General features: G+C 35.3%; 1 protein-coding gene across 5 annotated transcripts in view; it reads left to right on the forward strand.

The window, feature by feature from the left end:
* Positions 1-21,583, forward strand: part of POU2F1 (POU class 2 homeobox 1) — a 232,011-nt gene that overhangs the window by 32,220 nt on the left and 178,208 nt on the right. Inside the window, exon 2 of one of the 5 annotated variants that reach the window (XM_074266507.1) lies at positions 10,691-10,893. The exons of 3 other annotated variants lie outside the window; for them this stretch is intronic. The gene's annotated coding sequence lies outside the window, so the exon portion shown is untranslated. Of the gene's footprint in view, positions 1-10,131; positions 10,894-21,583 lie in introns of those variants that run through there. One more of the 5 variants, XM_074266506.1, reaches the window with a different exon arrangement.

The following is a 21,583-nucleotide window of genomic DNA, read 5'->3' on the forward strand; positions in this document are numbered from 1 at the left end:
TTAATAGTGCTTGCTATTTGCCAGACACTGTATTAAGTAAACTGATAGGATCCTATAGTCCAATAGTTATAAGTACGGGCTGATAATATAAGTAGCTTCCAAAAGATTTAGTTAACCAGTTAATTCTCTCTATTGCAGTCTAGGTTTATTAGTTATATCTATGTAAATCTTGATTTGATGTTAGTAGGTATGATTTTGATTTGCTTTATGAACTTTTGTAATAATGTAACTTCATTGAAGCCCCCTTTTACCATCCATAAGTGCTGTCTGGGGACTTTGTGGGATGTTATCCAGTACAGAGGTATTTTTGGAGTTTTGATTTGTCAGCTGAACAGATGAATTATGCACTTTGACCTTCAGGTAGACATTTATTGTTTGGTATGAGGGAATCAGTTACCATTTTGTCCATCATCTGGCTTCTAAGTTTAAAATATAGCAGTATTCTCTTAGATTTAGATTGAAAAACTATAAGAACAGATAAGATAATTTAAAAGTAACTTCATTCTTTGATCCTTTTGAATTTGTTTTATGATATATAAGAAATGAAAAACAATAGCAAATAGCATAATGATAGTAAAATGATTAGAACTAACTAATAATTGGGAATATTTTAATCCCATAAATTTTTAAAAAATCTTTTTTCCAATAGTAAAATTTTTTCTTCAGCTGAAAGAGTTGAAAATTTAGAGCTGATTGATGCAGATTTAGTTCACACATGGGAAATTGTGTAGGCAAATGAAGCAGAAGTTATATCAAAGGCTGTTTTAAGTCTAAAGATATTAGAAGAAATAGAATGTTTAGACTTGAAGCAGGACTGTGTTGTTCAGATTTTCAAAGTGTTGTCTTGAAAAAGTCAGAAATTTCCAGTCTTCCAGTTGCTAATGGCAACCAGAATTTTTATTATATTATATTGTAAATTATAAGAGTAAAATTACTTTCATGAGCATTGGGTGTATCTCTTGCTACTTTTGAGTCTATTTTGCCCATAGTTCCGGAAAAGTGGTTTCCAGTGTATAGTATAGGACTTAATGGAATTGGCCTGAGTCTAAATTGGCTCTTTTGAAACAGTAAGTCATGTTATGTCTTTTTTTCTTTCCGCCCTCATCCCCACCCCCTTTTGGAAAGTGAGGTAGCTTTTGAGTTTTTAAGTAATTCATTTGTTGCTCTGTTTTTCATAATATATTCAGTGACATATTTATAAGCACATCTAATACCCACAAGAGAAAAGATTTGTAGAATAAAAATAAAGTCTGAAATGTTATATTTCAGCAAAATAAAGCAGCATAGGGCAGAAAAAGCACCTATTTAACCGAGGGAAAATTCATTGATCCTTTGGCCTCAATCCCACTTTGACATCTGCCAATTTTTAAAAGTTATTTCTGTTACTTGTATAAAGTTTTCTTCATTGACTCTTGACAGAGTTAATTTCCTCTATTCCTGACTGCTTATGTCACCTGTACTACATATTTTAAAACAGAACTATAATTTAGGACTTTGTCATACACAGTCTTGTTTGTTTTAAGCCTATTTAAAACACCATTTGTCAGAACGAAAACTCTGGACAGACCAGGACCAAGTTCAATCTTAGGGGTTATGACTTGCCTTCTATCTAGAATCTTCTCTTATTTCTGGCTCTCGTCTAGATGTGTAAATTCCCTTGTAGGTACTAGGACAATAACTCATTCAATATTATGTGTAATCAAAAAATACATTAAGAACTGATAACAGGTTATTGACAGCCAAGAAAATTTGCCCTGCCTTAGCTTTGAGGTGCTCCATCATGCTGAAAAAACTATTAGGATTGTTAGAGTTCTCTTCCTCCTTCCAGAACTTCCTGGTCCACTGGCTTCACCATCACTGTCTCACTGAAGGGCAAGGTCTGGCTCTGTTGTTTGCCATTGTGACTTGTGTACCTTATGTCCTTCCTGAATACTATGTGTCTTTGGGCAAGAGACCTCACTTCTCATAGCCCTCAGTTATCTCATCTGTCAAATAAGGGACCTGAATTAAGTAATCTCTAAAACTGGAAATTCTATTTTGGAATGGAAAGGAAAGCCAAAAAAACCCTGAGATACTAGGTTGGTATCAGGCACTCAGTCAACTCAGGATGAACAAAGAAATACAACACTTAATTCTAACACAGTTGTTTTAAGTCTGATATGAAATGGGCTTTTCTAAAATTCTAATTTTGAAGATTTATAATGACAGAGAGGTGACTCTGGAGTCCTGAAACTGTGCCAGCAGAGTTCAAGCTTTCTCTTACTCCATCAAGCTGGAAAGTACAGTCTTAGGCAGTACATCTGTCTTTGAAGGATTAGCCTAGCTCAGTTGGAAGAGATACATCACTAGAAAGTTGTCTATCAAATAATGTTTCTTTCTTTCTTTCTTTTTTTAAATGTGTGGTTTTTTTTGTTTTTTTTTGTTTTTGTTTTTGTTTTTTAAACAAAGCAATGCACAAAGATTACTAAAGTGAAGAAATGCATTCTAGGGTTGGGTGATAGTCTTTAGCGTATCATGTGCAGAAATAGACATTTTGGTAAGAATACAGGGGGGAAGTTAAATCAGTGTGAAGTGATAGATTAAAACTAGATTGTGAGGAGCATCAAATACCACAAGTTTTTGCATTTTATCTTAGAGGCATTAGGAGCCATTGAAGCTTGAGCAGGGGGAGGTCATGGTCAGACCTCTTCTTTTATTAATTTTCTTAATGTACGAATTTTGGAGATATATATATATATATGTTTACATATATATATATACACACATAAATATATATAATTTTGGGATTATATTTGGATAGCAGATGATAAGAAAAGGAATACAATAATTAAAATAATTTTCATATGACTATTAATTATTACTAGTATACAGTAGATTCTTGTAACAAATTAATACAAATCTAACACTTCAGAATATTGCGATTTCATCAGTTTTTTTTTTTTTTTGGGGGGGGGTAAACCTTAAAAGTACCATACAGGTTGAATATGATAAAGACAGAGGAGTCAGACCAGGTATTTTGGGAGCCAGGGAAAGTTTAGAGAAGTGGCAGTTATACAGAATCTTGTAGAAAAAGAATTTCAATAAACAAGAGAGAAGGAGTGTGTTCTAGGCTTGTGTAGCAGTTGAGACTGGAAGTGTTTTACTTGCTTGCTGTTATTAGCCTGCTTCTATTTATAGCCACTCTCCTCAAATTAAGACTCCCATCCCTTCTTGTTTGCTCAATCCTAGTGATAGTAAATTCCTAGCTGCCTCTTCCTAACTATTCTTCCTTTTTAACTATCACTACCTGTCTGCTTCAGCTCTTTTCCTTCTAATTATGCATGTCCCTTCCACAGTATCCTTTGGTGCTCCTATTCCATAAAACCAATTTCTCTTCATCTTAGAATATTTTCCTTATTTTCCTTCAGTTTTCAGGAACTCATGGAAATTTGATTTTGTATTCCCGGTTACCCTTATACTCTTGGTTATACTACAATACACAGGTTCTAGAGGGGAAGTCTAAATACTTCATTTTGCTCGTTGCTACTTCTAAAATCTCTTTTCATTATGATTCAGCAACCTCTCCTTTGAGGTTTGGTTTATACAAATTTTATCACTTTGTATAAATCCTGGTGGACCCTTGGTCATTTTTTATCTTTCCCCAAGTAATTAGAATTCTTTGACACTCCATTTCCTTCTGGTCTTCAGCATAACAGTTGATATGTTTGGGTGTAAACACCCAATTCTGCTATTTTTTTTAGTTTTTTCATCTCTAGCCTTACTCTTACACTTATACTTGCCTCTTTATGTGATGAAATTTATCCCATTTTACCTCCTCTTTATTTTTCTTCCAGTACAATCCCTTCTCCAACACTAGTTCCTTTTTTATATCATCGTAGTTTTCAAGAGCTAAACATATCATCTTCCCATATAGGAATGCAAACATTTTAACTTTAAATACATAATTTTTATTCTCCAATTGACAAATGTGGGTCAAAGGATATGAATAGACAATATTCAGATGAAGAAATTGAAACCATAGCTAGTCATATGAAAAGATGCTCTAAATCACTATTGATCAGAAAAGTGTAAATCAAAACAACTCTGAGGTACCACTGCATACCTCTCAGATTGGCTAAGATGACAAGAAAAGATAATAATGAATGTTGGAGAGGATGTAGGAAAACTGGGACACTAACATATTGTTAGTGGAGTTGTGAACTGATCTAACCACTCTGGAAAGCAGTTTGGAACTATATTCAAAAGGTTATCAAACTGTGCATACTCTTTGATCCAGCAGTATTTCTACATGGCTTATATATCCCAAAGGGATCTTAAAGGAGGGAAAGGAACCCACATGTGCAAAAATGTGGCAGCCCTTTTTGTAGTAGCAAAAACCTCCAAATTGGATGGATGCCTATCAATTGGAGAATGGCTGAGTAAATTATGGTATGTGAATGTTATAGGATATTATTTATCTATAAGCAACAATCAGCAGGATGATTCAGAGGGGCCTGGAGAAATTTATATGAAATGATGCTAAGTGAAATGAACGGAAGCAGGAGATCATTGCATACAGCAACAGCAAGACTATACGATGATCAATTCTGATGGATATGGCTTTTCTCAACAATGAGACATTTCAGGCCCATTCCAATGATATTGTGATGATGAGAGCCATCAACATCCAGAGCAAGGCTTGTGGGAACTGAGTGTGGATCACAACATAGCATTTTCACTTTTGTTGTTTGCTTGAATTTTATTTTCTTTCTCTTTTTTTTTTCCTTATTGTGCAGCAAGATAATTGGATAAATATGTATACCTATATTGGATTTATATATTTTTACCATATTTAACATATATTGTATTACTTGCCATCTGGGGGAGGGAGAAATTAGAACACAAGGTTTTGCAAGAGTCTTTTATAAAAAATTATCCTTGCACATGTTTTGAAAAAGAAAAAGCTTCAACAACAACATTTTTTCCCCCTTTTTATACTTCTCTGGAGTTCTGTATTTGAAGATCAAATTTTCTGTTCAGCTCTGGTCTTTTCATAAAAAAATAAATGAAAATCCCCTATTACATTGAATGTCCATATTTCCCCCTGAATGATAATGCTTAATTTTGCTAGGTAGTTGATTTTTGGCTGTAGTCTAAGATGCTTTGTCCTTTGGAATATTATATTCCAAGCTCTTCACTCTTTTAAAGAATGTGCTCGGTCCTGGGTAATCCTCACTGACTCCTTGGTATTTAAATTATTTCTTTTTTGGCTGCTTGCAGCATCTTCTCCTTGATCTAATAATTCTGGAATTTAGCTCTTTCAGGAGATAATCCATTAATTCTTTTAATGGCTATTTTACCCTCTGATTCTAAGACATAAGGGCAGTTTTTCTTGAAAGATGTTGTCAAAGTTCTTTCTCTCATACATGGTTTTCTCTTGGATCTATTTTCCAGATCAGTTGTTTTTCCAGTGAAGTATTTTTCGTTTTCTTCTATTTTTCATGTTTTTGGTTTTGTTTGACTGATTTTTGATGTTTCATCGAGTCATTCACTTCCATTTGTTTCAATTCTAATTTTTAGTGAATAATTTTTTTCAGTTAGCTTTTTTACCTTTTTGTGTTTGGTCAGTTGAACTTTTAAATGAGTTGTTTTGTTCATTGGATTTTTTCCCCCCATTTACCAATTCTAATTTTTAGGGAGTTGTTCTCTTTTTCCCTTTCACCAATTTTGTTTTTCAAGGAGTTGTTTTCTTTTTTCCATTTCACCAAATCTGTTATTTCTATATTTCCTTTTCCTGCAAAGCTCTCATTTCCTTTCTCCATTTTTCTTCTAACTCTCTTTTAAGATACTTTTTGAATTCTTCCAAGAGAGCCTTTAGAATTGGAGATCAACTTATATCATCTTTTAAAGCTTCATCTTGAGATATTTTGCCTTTAGTATCCTCAACATTTGGGGTCTGTTCTTCCCTGTCTTCATAAAAGCTATATATGTTTAGAGCTCTATTTGCTTTTTTTGCTCATTTTTTTAAAGGTTGAGGTCTGCTCTTAGGGCAAAGGGAACATTGTCCCAAACTTTGTATACAGGTGACAGTGGCTCCTGCTACCCTGGGGCCTGTGCTGCCAGCTTCCTGCTGGGTGGGCATGGCCAAGTCCTGCTTGCTATGCTGGAGTTCACAGGCTCACTATTTGCCTTCTGTCGTTGCATTGGGGGTCTGACAGCTAGTCTGCTGATCCACTAACTTTGCAACTAGGACAAAATAGCCAATGCTGCTGTATTTTGGCTAAGAGCCTTCCACTAGATTTCCCTGGCACACAAAGACCTCTCCACCCTAGGCCTCCCTCTTGTTGTGTCTATGTTAGGCCAAGTTCCCCCTTGTTTAATTAAGACAGACCTTTCCTGAAATTCTTCCAAAAGTGTCTTCTGCTGGAAATTTGTTACATTACAATATTTGTGGGTTCTGTTACCCCAAAACCAATTCAGAGGCTTGATCTGATTTTGATTCTGAGGGAAGCCAGAAAGATCTCAAAGGCCTGTCTATTCTCCATATCTTGGCTCCTTCATTTTGCCATCCTCCACAAGAGTTCTACTGCCAAGATTGAGAAGTACTACACCCCTCTTGAATTAGAAACTTGGATTCACGTTCTGCTTCTCTGTGACCAAGAACAAGTTACGGAACCTCTCTGGGTCTCAGTTTCCTCATGGGTGAAATGAGAAGGCCAGATTAGGTGGCCCTTGGAGTCCCTGCCAGCTCTTATCTGTGATCCAATAAATTCTGAAATCATTTTCTCCAGTTATAAACTCATTATTCTGTCTCTCCTTATGCCTCATTCCTCTTATCATGACCTCAAATCCCTCCACTCATCAGTAATCTCTAGGCTATCACTTGTATTTAGGCAACACTTTGCTTTATTCCTAACCCTTTAGTAACCAGTTGACTCTTTAAAAATTTCAGTGTCATTTTATTTTTCCAATTAAATGTAAAGCTAGTTCATTTTTGTAAGATTTTGTGTTCCGATTTGTTTTCTCCCTCCCTCCCTTACTTTTCCCCTCCCTAAGACAGCAAGCAGTCTAGGTTATTGTAATGTGCTGTTGTCTCCAGAAACTGCCAATCTCTCTCTGTCTAGAGGAGAGACTTCTTCCTCCCGAGAGCCACCTCAAGTCTGGTCCAGACAAGACTCTTATCTCTAAAAAGAGTGCCACCCTCTTTTATCCTCCCAGAGAATGGGCGTGGGATAACACAAGAGCTTCTGGGAAAAATTACTTCAACCAATGAACTTGCTCCTCCTAAGCATACAAGCTCCCCCCCAGGAGTTTGAAGGGGTTAAACTCCTAGTAAAGACCAGAACTAGAGAATTGTTAAGTACCGACTTAGCACTTAGTAAGAACCTAATATCTCATTATCTCATTAGCACTTAGTAAGAACCTAACATGTTATACATGTACAATCATTTACAATTTCCATGTTAGTCATGTCGTGAAAGGAAAATCAGAACAAAAGGGAAAATCACATTAATTCCTTTTTAAAAAAGTATTTTGAAGTATTATTTGATGACAAACATCAACAAATATGTAGAGAACAGAAAAGAGGTTTATATAATGAAACTGAATTACATATATATGAAACCATTTCTTATTTTTTTTTTAATTGAAGTTTTTTATTTTCAAAACATATGCAAGGATAATTTTTCAACATTGACCATTGAAAAACCTTGTGTTCCAATTTTTCCCCCTACTCCCTTCCCTAGATGGCATGTAATTCAATATATGTTAAACATGGTAAAATTATGTTAAATCCAATATAGGTATACATATTTATACAATTAATTTGCTGCAGAAGAAAAATCAGATCAAAAAAGTAAAAAAAACAAGGGAGAAAAAAAAATTTCAGGCAAACCACAACAAAAAAGAGTGAAAATGCTATGTTGTAATCCATCCTCAGTTCCCACAGTCTTCTCTCTCTCACTGGGTGTAGATAGCTCTTATCACAAGATGATTGGAACTAGCCTGAATCATGAAACTTTTTTTTTTAAGTATATATAATATTTATAATAAACATATATGTTTTTATATAAACGTGTTTCTTTTTTGTAAAAGTGAGTAATCCCCTTTATCCAAACAAATAGCACAGAAATCAGAAAAGTTATACAGATTAGAATATATCAGGCAGAGTGAATGAGCTCTCCCACTGGTATCACCCAGGAAGAAATTCCCCCTATATTTTTAGGGATACAATCTGAAAGCAAACTGAAATGCAGGCACATTGCTGGCTTTCCCACGTGTTTGCTGCTTCCCAAAGTCTTCTCATCATCTCCTTGGCAAAAACCTGCAACTTTCATTTCCATAATTTATCTGATGATCTCCTGACTTTCCTATACTTTGTATCCTGGTCTCTTTTTTTCTCTGTTTACTCATTCTTTAGGGTTCTTATTGACTCTTATGGATTTTATAGTCATCTGTAGGAATATAACTCCTGGCCATCCTTCATACCTAGAGAGTTCTTCCCCTCATCACCCTCTCATCTCAGAGTACCTCGTTCCTTCAGGACCTTGTTCAAGTTTTGTTTTTCACACAAGGCCTTCTTTCTAGGGCTTCTTCAAATGTAACTCCAATGGACTATGGGGTGGGGAGAAAGTATATATACCATCACTACTACCCTATCTTTGAATGTAAGCTTCTTAAGGGCTGAAGGACTCTCTCTTCTTTTGTATACTCAACACTCAGCATAGTATGTAAATCTGCATTATGTAAATTTGATTTTATATAAAAAATTCTGAAAAATCCACATTCCAAAAAACCACTTATGTTAATTTTACAATACTATATTCTTTCCATTCCTGCCCAACTACTTTGTATTCCAGGTCCCCCCCCCCCCCCCAAACAAAACAAAAAAAGCCCAACCTGGGTAAAAAAAACAACAAAAAAACAAAAAACAAACAGCCTCTCCAAGTAAAAGCAGAACCAACTGGGAAGAGGTAGTCTCTGCTACCACAGAAACATGTATTTGACCTGAAATTTCCAGGCCACGAGAGGAGACCTTTGCTCTAATCAGCCCATTGATCTATGGTTCTCTCCCACCTTTCCCCACATTCCACTCTTTGTCCTTCTGTGTGCCCCCCTTTTTTCATATGGTTAGTACCCCTCTACCTTCTTCTACCTGTTTCTTACTATGTGTCCTTGAATTCTCCCTATAAGAACAAGTAGTCCCATCCCATTTCTTTCTCTTCTTTCCTTCTCCATGTTCATGGCAAACTTACATTATATAAAATAGAGGTCTATGGAATAATGGACATAAAGCAAGAACTATCCGTTGTTACTTAATAAATGTTTGTTGATTGGCAAATTTTAACAATCTAAATGGACTTTTCAGTTTTTCGTCTAAGCCCAGCTTAGTTATGTTCAGTGAGACTCATCTGCTGGCTAAACCATAAGGGAAAAGGGAGTTCCTGCAACACTGAAACCATGGACTCTTGCAGGGTACAGAAATTACATTTAGAGAGGCAGTTGGAAAAGGAAAACATAGTAATTCCCAGGGCATGAGCTTATATTGTATCTGTGTTTCATCAATGAGCCTATGTGGTGGTAGGAAGCTGTAAAACCAATACATCAACCAAGTCAGGTAGTTTATGCTCTTTATATATTATTCTGTACCCATGATCCTCTACTTCTGCAAAGAGAAGAAGAAAATGCTTAACTTTTCTCTAGGGCCATGTTGTTAAATAATACTCAGTTTCTTTTGGGTGATGGTTCTTTCTTTTTTGTAGTGATTGTGTATATATTGTTTTTCTGTATGATACAGGGCACATCCTGAGCAAGTCACTTAACTGATTCAGTTTACTTAGTTGTAAAATGAGAATAATAATAGGACCAAAATATCTCCCAGGGTTATTATGAAGATCAAATGAGATATTTGTGAAGTGCTGAGTACCTTGCCTGGTATATGCAGAACTTAATAATCCTTCCCAGCCTCCCTCCCAACCTCCTTCCCTCTCTTTTCTTTCCTCCCTCCCTCCTCTCTTTTGTGGGATAGCTACTAATACTACCGTGTTCCATAAAGTATGAGCCACTCTTAATATGGTTTTGCTTTTTTTTTTTTTTTTTTTTTAAGGAGTAAAATGAGGAGCTAACTAATTCTACCTAAAATTTGCTAGTACATTCTAGAATTTGACTATGTTATTTGGTACAGTTATTTGTTGAATTTTGAAAGTTTTTCTGTGCTTGCTTAAAAATATATGAAGCGTTAATTATAAATACTTTAAAAAAAATGTTCTTTTGAAAAAATTCAGTATAATGCATTACATCCTCCAGATGGCGCTGGTTTTTATTTAGAATTCCTTTTAGCTTTTATTCAAGTAGAAATTGCCTGTGCTGGGAATTTTTTGATTAATTGGACTGGTACATAAAAAATACATCTTTAGTTCACTATCAGCTTGTTTTCATGACATTGTTTTAACATATCCATAGATTCAAAGGAAAGATTAATAGTTATAAAGTTCTTAGAAGGTAATTATTTGTTGCATTTGTCTCTTTTGTGGGGGGAATACGATCTTTCTTGTTATGATTTTGGGAATATTAAAATGATTTTTATCACAGAGGTCATACTTTTCTGGCTCCCTTAAAGCCAAGAAACTTAATCAACAGAAGCAACAGAACTGTATTTTTCAAATGAAATCTCTTTAAAGCCCTTCCTTTTTTCTTTTCTTTGTGTCTCTAGCTTACCCCTCACTCCTCCCTCCCTTTCTCACCCGTCTGTCAAGTTCAAGAGCAGCTCGGATGCCATGAATTAAGTGAAGCACAAAAGGGGGAAAGGAGACCCTTTGGAAGAACAAAGGCCTCCCATTAGGCTGCCCTGTTCTTTTTTGACCAAAAGTGCTCCCTACATGGTTTCTATTGTTGTCCACATGCCCTGCACATAAGGTAAATACAGTAGATCCTCATTACCTCACGTTTTTCTCCTTTTCTTCTTCCAAGCCATTTCCACATACAGTCAGTAGGACCTTATGTCTTTGATGCCACAGTTATTCTTATATAGGCATTTTGTTTCCTTTTAAAAAACTATAGGGATAGAAATGGAAGTGGATAGAAGTGTATGAGGAAAAATAGCTATTAGAGAAATTACAGCTCAGGAATGTATAGCAAGTAGAAGGAACCAAAGGCCACACAGATTTTTTTTTTCCTTTACTATACCTTTATGCATCTTTTTTATTAATTTTTCATTATTCATTGTAGATGAATTCGTAAGTAGGTGAGTTATTTTCAATTTTATTTCGTTTAGCAACACAGCAGACAAACAAGACTAGTTTTGGTCTTGTATTACTAATGAGAAATTCTTGCTAATCTGTTCACATTACTTTATTGCATATTTGCCTTTTGGTTTAATGTTGATACCTTTAACTGTAGATTTGTTGTCTTAAAATTACTTCTCATTGGAGGTGTATTGAGAAGCTACATAATATAAAGCTTTAAAGGGATGTAAAAATAAAGAAACTGTGTAGAATGAAACAAAATTCAAGAGAGAAAAATTTTTAGAGCTTCAGGTTCTAAATACTGACATTTATAATTAGCTTATCTATTATACAGTTGTTTTAACATTCCTGAGAAATGCCAACTGCTTTTGGCTTGGAATGTATGTGGTTTTAGAAGTTATGTACTTTCTGTTAATCATAAGAGGAAATTTTTTCTTTTAATTCCTTCCAAGGAATAGAATAGCCAGTCCGTGAGGAGAGAATAGTGAGAAGGGAAAGGAAAATAATTTTTAGTTTTCTTAGTACTCTTTTTATAAATGAAATTTGTGATTTAAAGCTTTTATTTTAATGTATTGAAACCAGGTTCTCTCTCCGTTGGAGCAACATAGGCACTTTGTATTAACCTGGAATTGAATTTGTAAACAGTTTTTCATTGGTGTTTTCTAAACTGTTGTTTGTGGGCTAGCTATTTTATGCCCTGGCAAAGAAATCTTGTGGCCTTCATTTAGTGGCCATTAGTTTGTTGGGTGTCTGGCCTTTGTTTTTTGAGAGAGTCTGATTTGAAGAAATGATAACAGGAACAGATTCATTTTAGTTTTAGTATCCTTAGCACTTTGCCTGCTGTGTGACACACAGTAGGTACTTGATAAATGTTTGTTGATTGATGGGATTTGAGGGAGGAAATGAATAATATAAAGAAAAAGCCTTCATGTCTTAGTTAGAAGTAATAAAATTTTAATATGTTGTACAAAGAATTTTGTAAGACTTTTTCTTTTCTTTTCAACAAGATAATCATCCTTGAAAAATCTTTTTTCTTTTTTCTTTTTTTCCTTCTAATTTTATAGCTTTGGTATTGAAAAGTTGCCACCACATTTATGGTAAAAATTAAATATCTAAACTACTTGAGAAAATGCTTTCATTTTGATCCCAAGAGGGTCTTGGCATTTTGCTTTTCTGGAATCTTATTACTTGGTTTTGAGGATGGGAGGAAAAGGGAGGTTGATGGGGAGGGGTAGGGGTGCCACAGTCAGCAGGAATGCTTTGGTTTCAAGTCTTTGCAATAGAATAAAGCGGCTTGAGCCTCATGCTTTGTACAGGGTTTGGGAAATTACCATTTCTGTTGTCTGTTGTGCAGGATGTTCTAAAGATGCAGCCTAAGAGTCTTGGAGGGGAAAGAGACTCTCAGTTCTAATCTTTCAGACGTTGGATTGTTTTTCTGCTTTTGTTCGTGAGAGTGGCATCTGTCTTCAAGAGAAGTCACTGCACAGTCAAGCAGAGATTGTTGAGCTGTGGCATTATGGCTATTACTGCTGAACTGAATTAACTGTGAGCAATTTTCATATAGGTGCATTTAAAAATTGGTATAGGGATGAACAGTAAAATCTCTTTCTTTTTTCCATCTTCATCACCATTAGAGAATACTCTCTATATAGCTTGAATTTTTATTGATTCTTCATGTTCTTATATTAGTTTCAGAGTATAGGGGGAGGTTACATAGTTCCATAGGCTAACGACACTCACATTAAGTAAATCATTTCCCTTTACATTTCAAGTTTTTGATAACAAGCTTCTCTAAAGTACACTAATTTTCCCTTAATTATTTTAAATGTTAGATAATGTCTGAAATCTTTCTTTATTATTCAAATAATATAATACTTGGAAAGACACCATTCTTTAAATTTGAGAGGCATTAAGACTTTAAAATATTTCATTTCACCAAAAAGTAATCTACCTATCTGAGATGGGAGAAAGCTAAATATAGAGTCATAATAATGACTGTTTCCTAAAGTTTCAGGATTGTTTCGTTGTAATCATCTGAATAATTATCCCCTTTTTCTTGGAATTGTCTTAACACCAATACTATTTGCCACTTAAACTTGCCATGGAATTGTAGAAATTTAGAGCCAGAAGATATGTTCGGGAATGTCTCACTTTTTAAAATCTTTCTCAATTAATCATGCCCTACTTGACTAAGATCTTACCACTATCTCATTTTGTCTATGTAAGGGCATTATAATGTTGCTCAAACATTCTTTCTTTGAGTTGACTGTGAAAGGGAGGTTATAACAGTAGAAAAGTTTAGGAGAATGAAACAGGGAAGCATTGACATGAATGGGACAACTAAAAGAGTATAAAAGTGCCAGTGGAATTTCACTTCTGATATAGCACTGTCTCCTTTGGAATATGAAATTTGGCATCAAATGACAATTAAAGATTCTTTAGAAGTCCTAGAAAGAGAAGATCTCTGGAATGCTATTTCACTGAAGGAATTTGTTGTTTATTCTTCATTTTTGAAGAGGACCAATGATATCATAGGTGAAGTTTTGAGTGTGAATTGAATTTAAGTGAGGCAGAGTTGGACAGTCATCAGCTTTACTACCTCTTCCAGAATCATCCAAGTCCCGTGGCAGGACAAAAGTCAGGTTGATTGGCAAAGGTCCAGGATGCAGTGGACATCTTTGATACCTGACCAAGTTTGATAAGTATTTGCCATTGCCTATTTCACTCACTTTCACGACTGTGGAACAAATTGTTCTCATCTGCCCATTCATCCAGGGAAAATCTTTACATGCTTGGGCTAGGCACTGCCCTAACTCACTGATGGACTTGAGGACTGTCGGTTGTCGTTAATCTGATTTAGCCCATCTGCTAAGACAGTTTTACCGGCATGTGACTGCTACCCTACAGCTTCTTGGAGCCACAGGTGAGAAAGTTGAAGTGCCACCCAGAGGTGGATGAGCAGCCCTGAAAAGAGCTCAGTAAGCCTTCACATTAGAGTTCTAGTCCTTCTTGAACATCCCATAAACTCCAAAGGAAGTTAGTGTATATTTCTATGTGAATATTTTCCCTACATTCTCTGCATTCAAAATTGCCTTATATTTAAGTGAATTAAGTGTCCACTAAAATAGTTTTCCTCAGTCTTAAAATGATTGTCACTAGCACATTTTTAGGAATAATTTTTCTTACTTCTTTTCCAAAAAGTCTGTCCAAAATGCATATTGATTATTTTAGTCATTTGATTTTCCTTTGTAGCAATTTTGGTTCTATTTTTCTCTTTGTTATTTGTTATTGTTCTCTCATCTATTCTGACTCATGGTCTAAGCACTTCTATGAAATGACTTTTCCCCAGAGTTATCAAAAACTCAGAACCAACAGTCCTTTTTTGTTGACCTGGACTTTTGTTATCTGTGTCACCCATTATTGAGTTTAATGCTTGGGATATTATTCTTAAGAGAACCACACTACATTGTTGCATTTAATCTTTTGTTATTTGCCTGTGCTTCTATTGTCTTTAGATCTTTTAAAAATCTCAGTTGGTGAGTTCTCAATGCATCCATATTGGTCTTTCCTGAAATTAAAAACATAGGTTCAAATCCTGATTATGTTACTGGTTCTGTTACTTTGGGCACATCCTAAGGGAATGGATTTAGAGTAAGGAGATCTAGATTTCAATCCTGATTCTGCCACTTGGGGCTCATTACCTGGCTCAAGTGACCTATCTAGCTTTGGTCTTTGTCAGTTTGAACTGTAAATAAGAGACTGAATAGGATGGTCTTTTGGAAAGTCCCTTCCAACTTTAAATCTACTACTTTTTGATCGGCTTTGCCAAACTCTAGGGTGCCTGTCACTGCCCCTTGTAGGGGAGTTCTCATTTCCACCCCAAGTTAACCATCATTTCCACTGCAACAGTCAGTTCCTCCCTGATCAGCCATGGTTGGGTTGTGACTTCTACCTCTGGAGGGAATATACATATTGATAAGATAATATAGCATAATATAGGGATAGAATATTGGATTTGGAAACTAAATTATGACCATGGGGAAGTTATTTAAACTCTGGTCTGTGGGTTTACTCACACGTAAAATAGATCCAGATCACAATTTCTCATTTTTGTTTCCTCTGCCATTTGATGGCTGAAATTATCATTAGGAAAAGTCATGAAGTCATAGTGATGTCTGAGTAATTGAAGTTCCCCATTACTATGATCGGGGTAGCTAGGGGACACCAGAGTACTGGGCCTGGAATCTTCAAGATTCATCTGAGTTCAAATCTGCTCTCAGACACATACTAGCTGTGTGACCCATCTGCATAATGAGCTGGAGAAGGAAATGACAAACCACTCCAGTATCTTTGTCAAGAGTACCCCATATGGGGTCACAAATAATTAGACACAACTGAACAATTCTTTTGTATATAGAACATGTAGAGCCATGTTCTAGTCATGGATTTCATCCCATCAAGTTTCAGTGATACATACAACGTTAAATTTGCTTAGTTCACCCTATTATCTAAACTTAGCTTCTTAGACATTTAAGGCTCTTTGCTTAGCTTGTTACTCTTGTGGACTTTTGTTTGTTTCAATATTTGTTCTTTGTACCATTGCTACCTCTTGTAGAATCACCATCTTCATGGGTAAATCCTAAAGATTTTTTTTCTCATTCTCCTTAAATTCTTTTAGTGATTTAATCAATTCTCAGATTCGACTATCTTCTCTATGCAGCTGAACCCCAAATTCTCATGTCTAGTCCTTCTCTCTGGAATTCCCCTGCCTGTTGTATATTTCCATCAGATTGTTCTATATAATATTCAACTTATATATAATATTCAACAAAGCTTAGTATCTTTATAAAACTATCCACATATATATAAAATGTATAATATAATATAAATATGATATTTATTTTTATTATATAATATATATATATTTTAATCTGTATAAAGTTATACTTTTATATTATATTTATATGTAAACTTAACTATTTTTGTCAAGGATATGGCCTTCCTTTCAAGTGCTCAAATTTCCAACCTTAGTCATCATCCTTATTCACCATTCTTCACCCCTCTCCACTTAAACCAGTCAGTTTCTAAGTCTCCTCAAGTGCACTTCCTAAATATCCCTTGTATCTGCTCTCTTCTTTCTACTCAAACTACAATCATCCTAAACCAAGATTCTTATCATCTTTCTCTTAGACTGTTAAAATAGCCTTCAAATTGATCTCCGTGCAATCATTCTCTCCCTTCTTTATTCTTTTCTCCACTGTTGCCAAATATATATTCCTAAAATTGTCATTTATATTACATTTCATTTTTACTTTATTTGTCTCATTACTCCTGTCCCATAAAGCCATTCTTGATCTCTTTGGGATCTGACTTGTTAGTTATTTTTCCTAGTTTCTGTGTCTCTCCAAAATTTGATAAACGTGACATCATCTTTATTATTCCAAATATAGGATGCATTCTAACTTCTTTTTGCCTGTTTTTCTCCTTCCCTCTCCCCCCACTTCCCCTGCCAACCTCTTCATTTTGTTTTTTCCATAAAGACTGAGTTTGGTTAATAAATCAGTCAGCTTATTTTATGAGAAAATAATAGTGGTATTGTTTTTATACCATAATTTTCCATTTAAGAAGCTGTGGCTCACTTGTTGCTCACTTACTTCAATTGTGTCTGACTCTTCATCACCCCCATTTGGGATTTTCTTAGCAAAAATGCTGGAGTAGTTTGCCATTTCCTTCTCCAGCTCATTTAACATATTAAGAAACTGATGCAAACAGGATTTAGTGTCTTGCCTAGGGTCACACAGCTAGTAAATGTGTAAGAGACCAAATTTGAACTCAGGAAGAGGAATCTTATTGACTGTAGACCCAACACTCTATTCATTGGGCAGTCATTAGCTTCTCTACTTGGTGCATAGTTGGTTGTTCTCCTTTGTTTTTGAAGAGTTCTAAAATGACATCATTATGTTAGAGAGTCAAGTTACATTTGTCCTACTGTGACTGATCAGATGAATATGAGCTCAAAATGCTCTGCCACAGGTTGGACATAAATAATCACTATGAACATTTGGGGTAGTTTCTCTAATTTTGTGTGTTTCGTATTTCATTTGAGCTAATTCAGTTTTGCTTTGCTCATAGAGCGGAGTACCTTCTCTGAGGGCAAGCCATGCTGGGTGGTCCTGTTCCAGTGTCTCCCATGTCATACAATCAATTCATACAATCAATTCTAAAGTTATTAAGAGATATCTTGAGTGTATCACTTTTTCTGACCACCTTGCGAGTGCTTGCCCTGTCTGAATTCTCCATGAAACAGTTTTTTTGGCAAGTGTACATGTGGCCAACCTAACAAGATTTGTGCTCTCTGTAGTGGAATTGGAATGCTTGGTAGATTAGTTTGAGAAAGAACCTCAGTGTCTGTTATCTTACCTGCCAGGTGATCTTCAGAATCTTCCTAAGACAATTCAAATGGAAATGATGCAATATCCTGGCATTGCACTGATATACTGGCATGCATGGCACTGGTTTCACATATGGGTGGCGTATATGGTGCTGGCTGATGGAGGAACTGTGTTTTCTTAGTGATGTTAGGCCAAGATCAGCACAAGCAGGAGAGACTTGATCCATATTTGTTGCCTCTCTGATTTGGAGGCTGCATTGAGAGTACAATCACCTACAAACAAAAAATTATGCACCAACAACACTCCTTCCACTTTAGTTTTGCCTTGTAGCCTTTTCAAGTTGAAGAATTTATCATCAAGTGTGATAGCTGACTTTAATTCCATGCTTGTCCTCTTTGAAGGCATTTAACAACATGACTTAAAACAGCCACCTAAAAAAGCATGGGAGCAAGCACACAGCCTTGTTTTACTTCATTGGTGACTGGAAAAATTCAAGAACATTGTCCATTGTTCAGAACCTGGGCAAGCATGGTGTCAAGAATTTGATTGCTATATACTATGAACTTCTGAGCAACCAAATTTTGACTTAAGTCCTCATAAGCCCTCGTGATTGACAGTATCAAAGGCCTCCTTGGTCAAATCTGCAAATATTGTATTCAGGTCTCTGTTCTGAACAGTTTGTTGCCAACTTGGAGAGTAAGTTGAGCCAACACACAATTGGCAACAAAGGATTGGGCATCTTTCAGAGATTGGGTGTACAGCACTGCATTTGCTCATCTGCGTCAGAATATTCACAAACATCAATTCTGGTTTGATGAAAATGATGGGGAAATTCAGAAATTGCTAAAGGAAAAACAAGAGCTTCACAAGGTGTACTAGCAGGATAGCTAGTACATCTCTAAAAAGGTAGCATTCAACTCCTGAAAAAGTAAAATACAATTAAAACTTTTAAAGAGGTATAGGATTTTTGACTTAGTAAGAAGAGAGGCAATAATTTTATGGTGATGGTAACAATCCAAAGCATTTTTATGATGCACTGAAGCCTATTTATGGGCCAAAGTCCTATGGTGCATCTCAACTACTCAATCTTGATGCCACATGATTAGTGATAAGAACATGTCATCAATCAAAACAGAAGGCTATTGGCTATTTACCTCAAATTGAAATCAGTCATTCCCCAGCAGAAGTTCTAACTGAAGAAGAGGTTTTGAATACTATTAGGTTACTTTTATGTGGGAAAACACCAGGTGCTAGTTCTATTCCAGCTGAGATTTACAATTTTGGAGGGTCCATTGCTCATACAAAAGCTGATTGAAATTTTTCAGATTATATAGCAAGGAAGTTATTCTCCAGGAGTTCAAGGATGCCTCCATTATCCATCTTTATAAAGGTAAAGGGAATAGATTATGCTGTGATAATCACAGGGAGTGTTTGTCTCTCAGTCAGTGCTGACAAGATTTTTGCCTGAATCCTCTTTAACAGGCTGACCCTATACTTAGAAAAAGGTTATCTATTTGAGAGCCAGTGTGGTATCAGAAGAGGCTAAAGAACGGTTGACAATTCCAGTCACATAGAAAACATTTAATAAATGTTTTTTCATTCATGTATTTACACATGCCATTATTGATGTTTCTAAAACTCTTTAGTGTTTCCTAATTGCTTGTTGTAAAACAAAGCAAAAAAACACCTATAAACTCTTTAGCTAGGCATTTAAGGCTGCCTGCAGTCTCTCTTCTTTGTAACTTCTTTAATTTATACTAGTTGAAATTCTACTATCCAGCTGCTTCTTAGACTTAGTAGTCCCTTATCTCAGTTCGGTACTTTAACACATATCTCATCTTATATACTCAAAATCCTTGTCATTTTTTCCCCCAGTACTCACTTACTGCTTCTTCCAAGAAGCATTTTCTGATTCATCTATTTATCAGTGCTCTCCCTTCTCCTCAAATGACCTTATGTTAGCTCATATGTGTATAAGTTCTATTTTCCAATAAAAATTTAGTTTCCTTTTTATTTTTATTCTCCTGGCTGTGCAGTTAGTAAACACTTAATGAATAGTTCTTAAAATTAAAATAAAGAGGAAGGGCCAATGTGAATATTTCCCAGATTGTGTTAGCACATCTGGCCTATGCAATATATATATACTTTTGCATCTGACTTTAAATAGTACCTTAATTAATTTCACCTCATAACACCTTATAAAGACTTTATTATAGAGTGGTGTTAGTGGAGTGGCCTGAGGAACTAGGTGAAAATGTTAAAGGGAAATGTTTAAAAAATAAAAATATAGTACAACATAAATAATAGTAATCTGGTTTTCTAAGTCAGTAGAAAACTGGCCACAACAGTTCTTGTTTGAAAATGACACAACTGTTGAAAGAGTTTCAGAATCTATGTAGGCTGAGAGATTTCTCACTTTGAAGAAATTCTACACCTAAATCATTAAGAAGACTCCAATTGGCTTTTACAACTCAGAAAAAGGATCTTCTGAACATGTTATTGGACTCGTAGATCCAAGTTTCAAAAATCTCATTCACTGCACCATTTTATTAAATTGTATAAGGGTCACTTTTAATAGAATCATAAAAGTTTTCATTTTTCTTAAGTCAATAAATGAAAAGATTTTGCAGTGCAGCTGAAACTTGATTTTCTTAGGATTGGTCACAAAGAAATGAATTCAGCCTGCAGCATGTGGAAAAACTTCACCAAGTGGGATTGATTATGGGAAGACTAGTCTGAATTAACAAAATATAGAAAGGTTTATCTTCAAAGAAATGAAATTTTGCTTATTTCTAGGACTTGGAGAACTGAAGGAAACCTAAAAAGGTGCTGGTATGAAAAGAAATATTGTTTATTACAAATAAATAAAAGTTTACAATTAGCCTATTAAAGCTTTATCTAAGTACCTGTGGGTTCTACCATTTTGCAATTAAATTACATGTTTATGAATTCCCAGTTAAAACCCTTTTTTCCTAATTGGCAGCACCAATTATTAGAAGATGACCATGGGTAGCTTCCAAACTCTTTTGAACCATAATTAATTTGTTTATAAAATAGGACACCATGGAGACTGGACTTATACTTTATTGCTATAGTTTTCCCCAAAGAAATTTTTTTCTACTAATGTGGGCCTGTCTTCTCTGCAATTTAATCTCTGTTGTATACAGCTTATTTTTCTTTTAAAGTATGTGGTAAATTCAACATGTAACTTTCAAAGCTGTCCTGCTTTTCAGTAATTCTAGTTTTCTAGTTTGCTTTCTAGTTTCTTTGCATGTAAAAAAAAATCATCTTAAGTTTTTTGTTTTGTTTTGTTTTTTGGCTACCCTGTCTTTATTCCCCTTCATCCTAATAATCCTTCCATTGGAGAGAGGGGAAAAAATAAAAACAAAAACACTTTCAATCTATCCGTAATCAAAACAAAACATTTTCTCATTGGCCATGTCCAAAAATATGTCTTATTAGGAATCTTGACTTTATTACTTTTTTGTCAGGAAGTAGTTGCCCTGTTTTATCTTTGATCTTTTGAAATTATAGTACTTCATATTCCTATTTCTGACGTTTCTTCAATTTGATTTCTTCTACATTCTGGCTCTTACCAGGACCTGATTATGCTCTCTGAGTTGAATTTTAGTTTTAGATTTCCCCTTATTACCTCAGGTCTTTTTCTTACTCCTGTATATCCTTTATATACTAGGTCTGATCATGTGACTTCTCCACTTAACCAGTTCTAGTAGCTTTCTGTTGCCTCTAGATAAACTGTTAGACTTGAACATGACCTTTTCACTCCCACACAAACATGACACTCTTATCTCCTATCTCAGAACCTCCTGGAATTGAAAGCAAGAAATCTTCAGTTCAGAACCCACTCAAGACACTCCCTAACTGGGTGATTTGCAGAATCTGTTAACTTCCCTGGGCCTTAGTTTCCTCACATGTAAAATGAAGGGGTCAGAGTCAGTCTCACTTTTC

This window comes from Sminthopsis crassicaudata, chromosome 4 (genome assembly GCF_048593235.1).
Source record: "Sminthopsis crassicaudata isolate SCR6 chromosome 4, ASM4859323v1, whole genome shotgun sequence".
In the NCBI taxonomy this organism is placed as follows: Eukaryota; Metazoa; Chordata; class Mammalia; order Dasyuromorphia; family Dasyuridae; genus Sminthopsis; species Sminthopsis crassicaudata.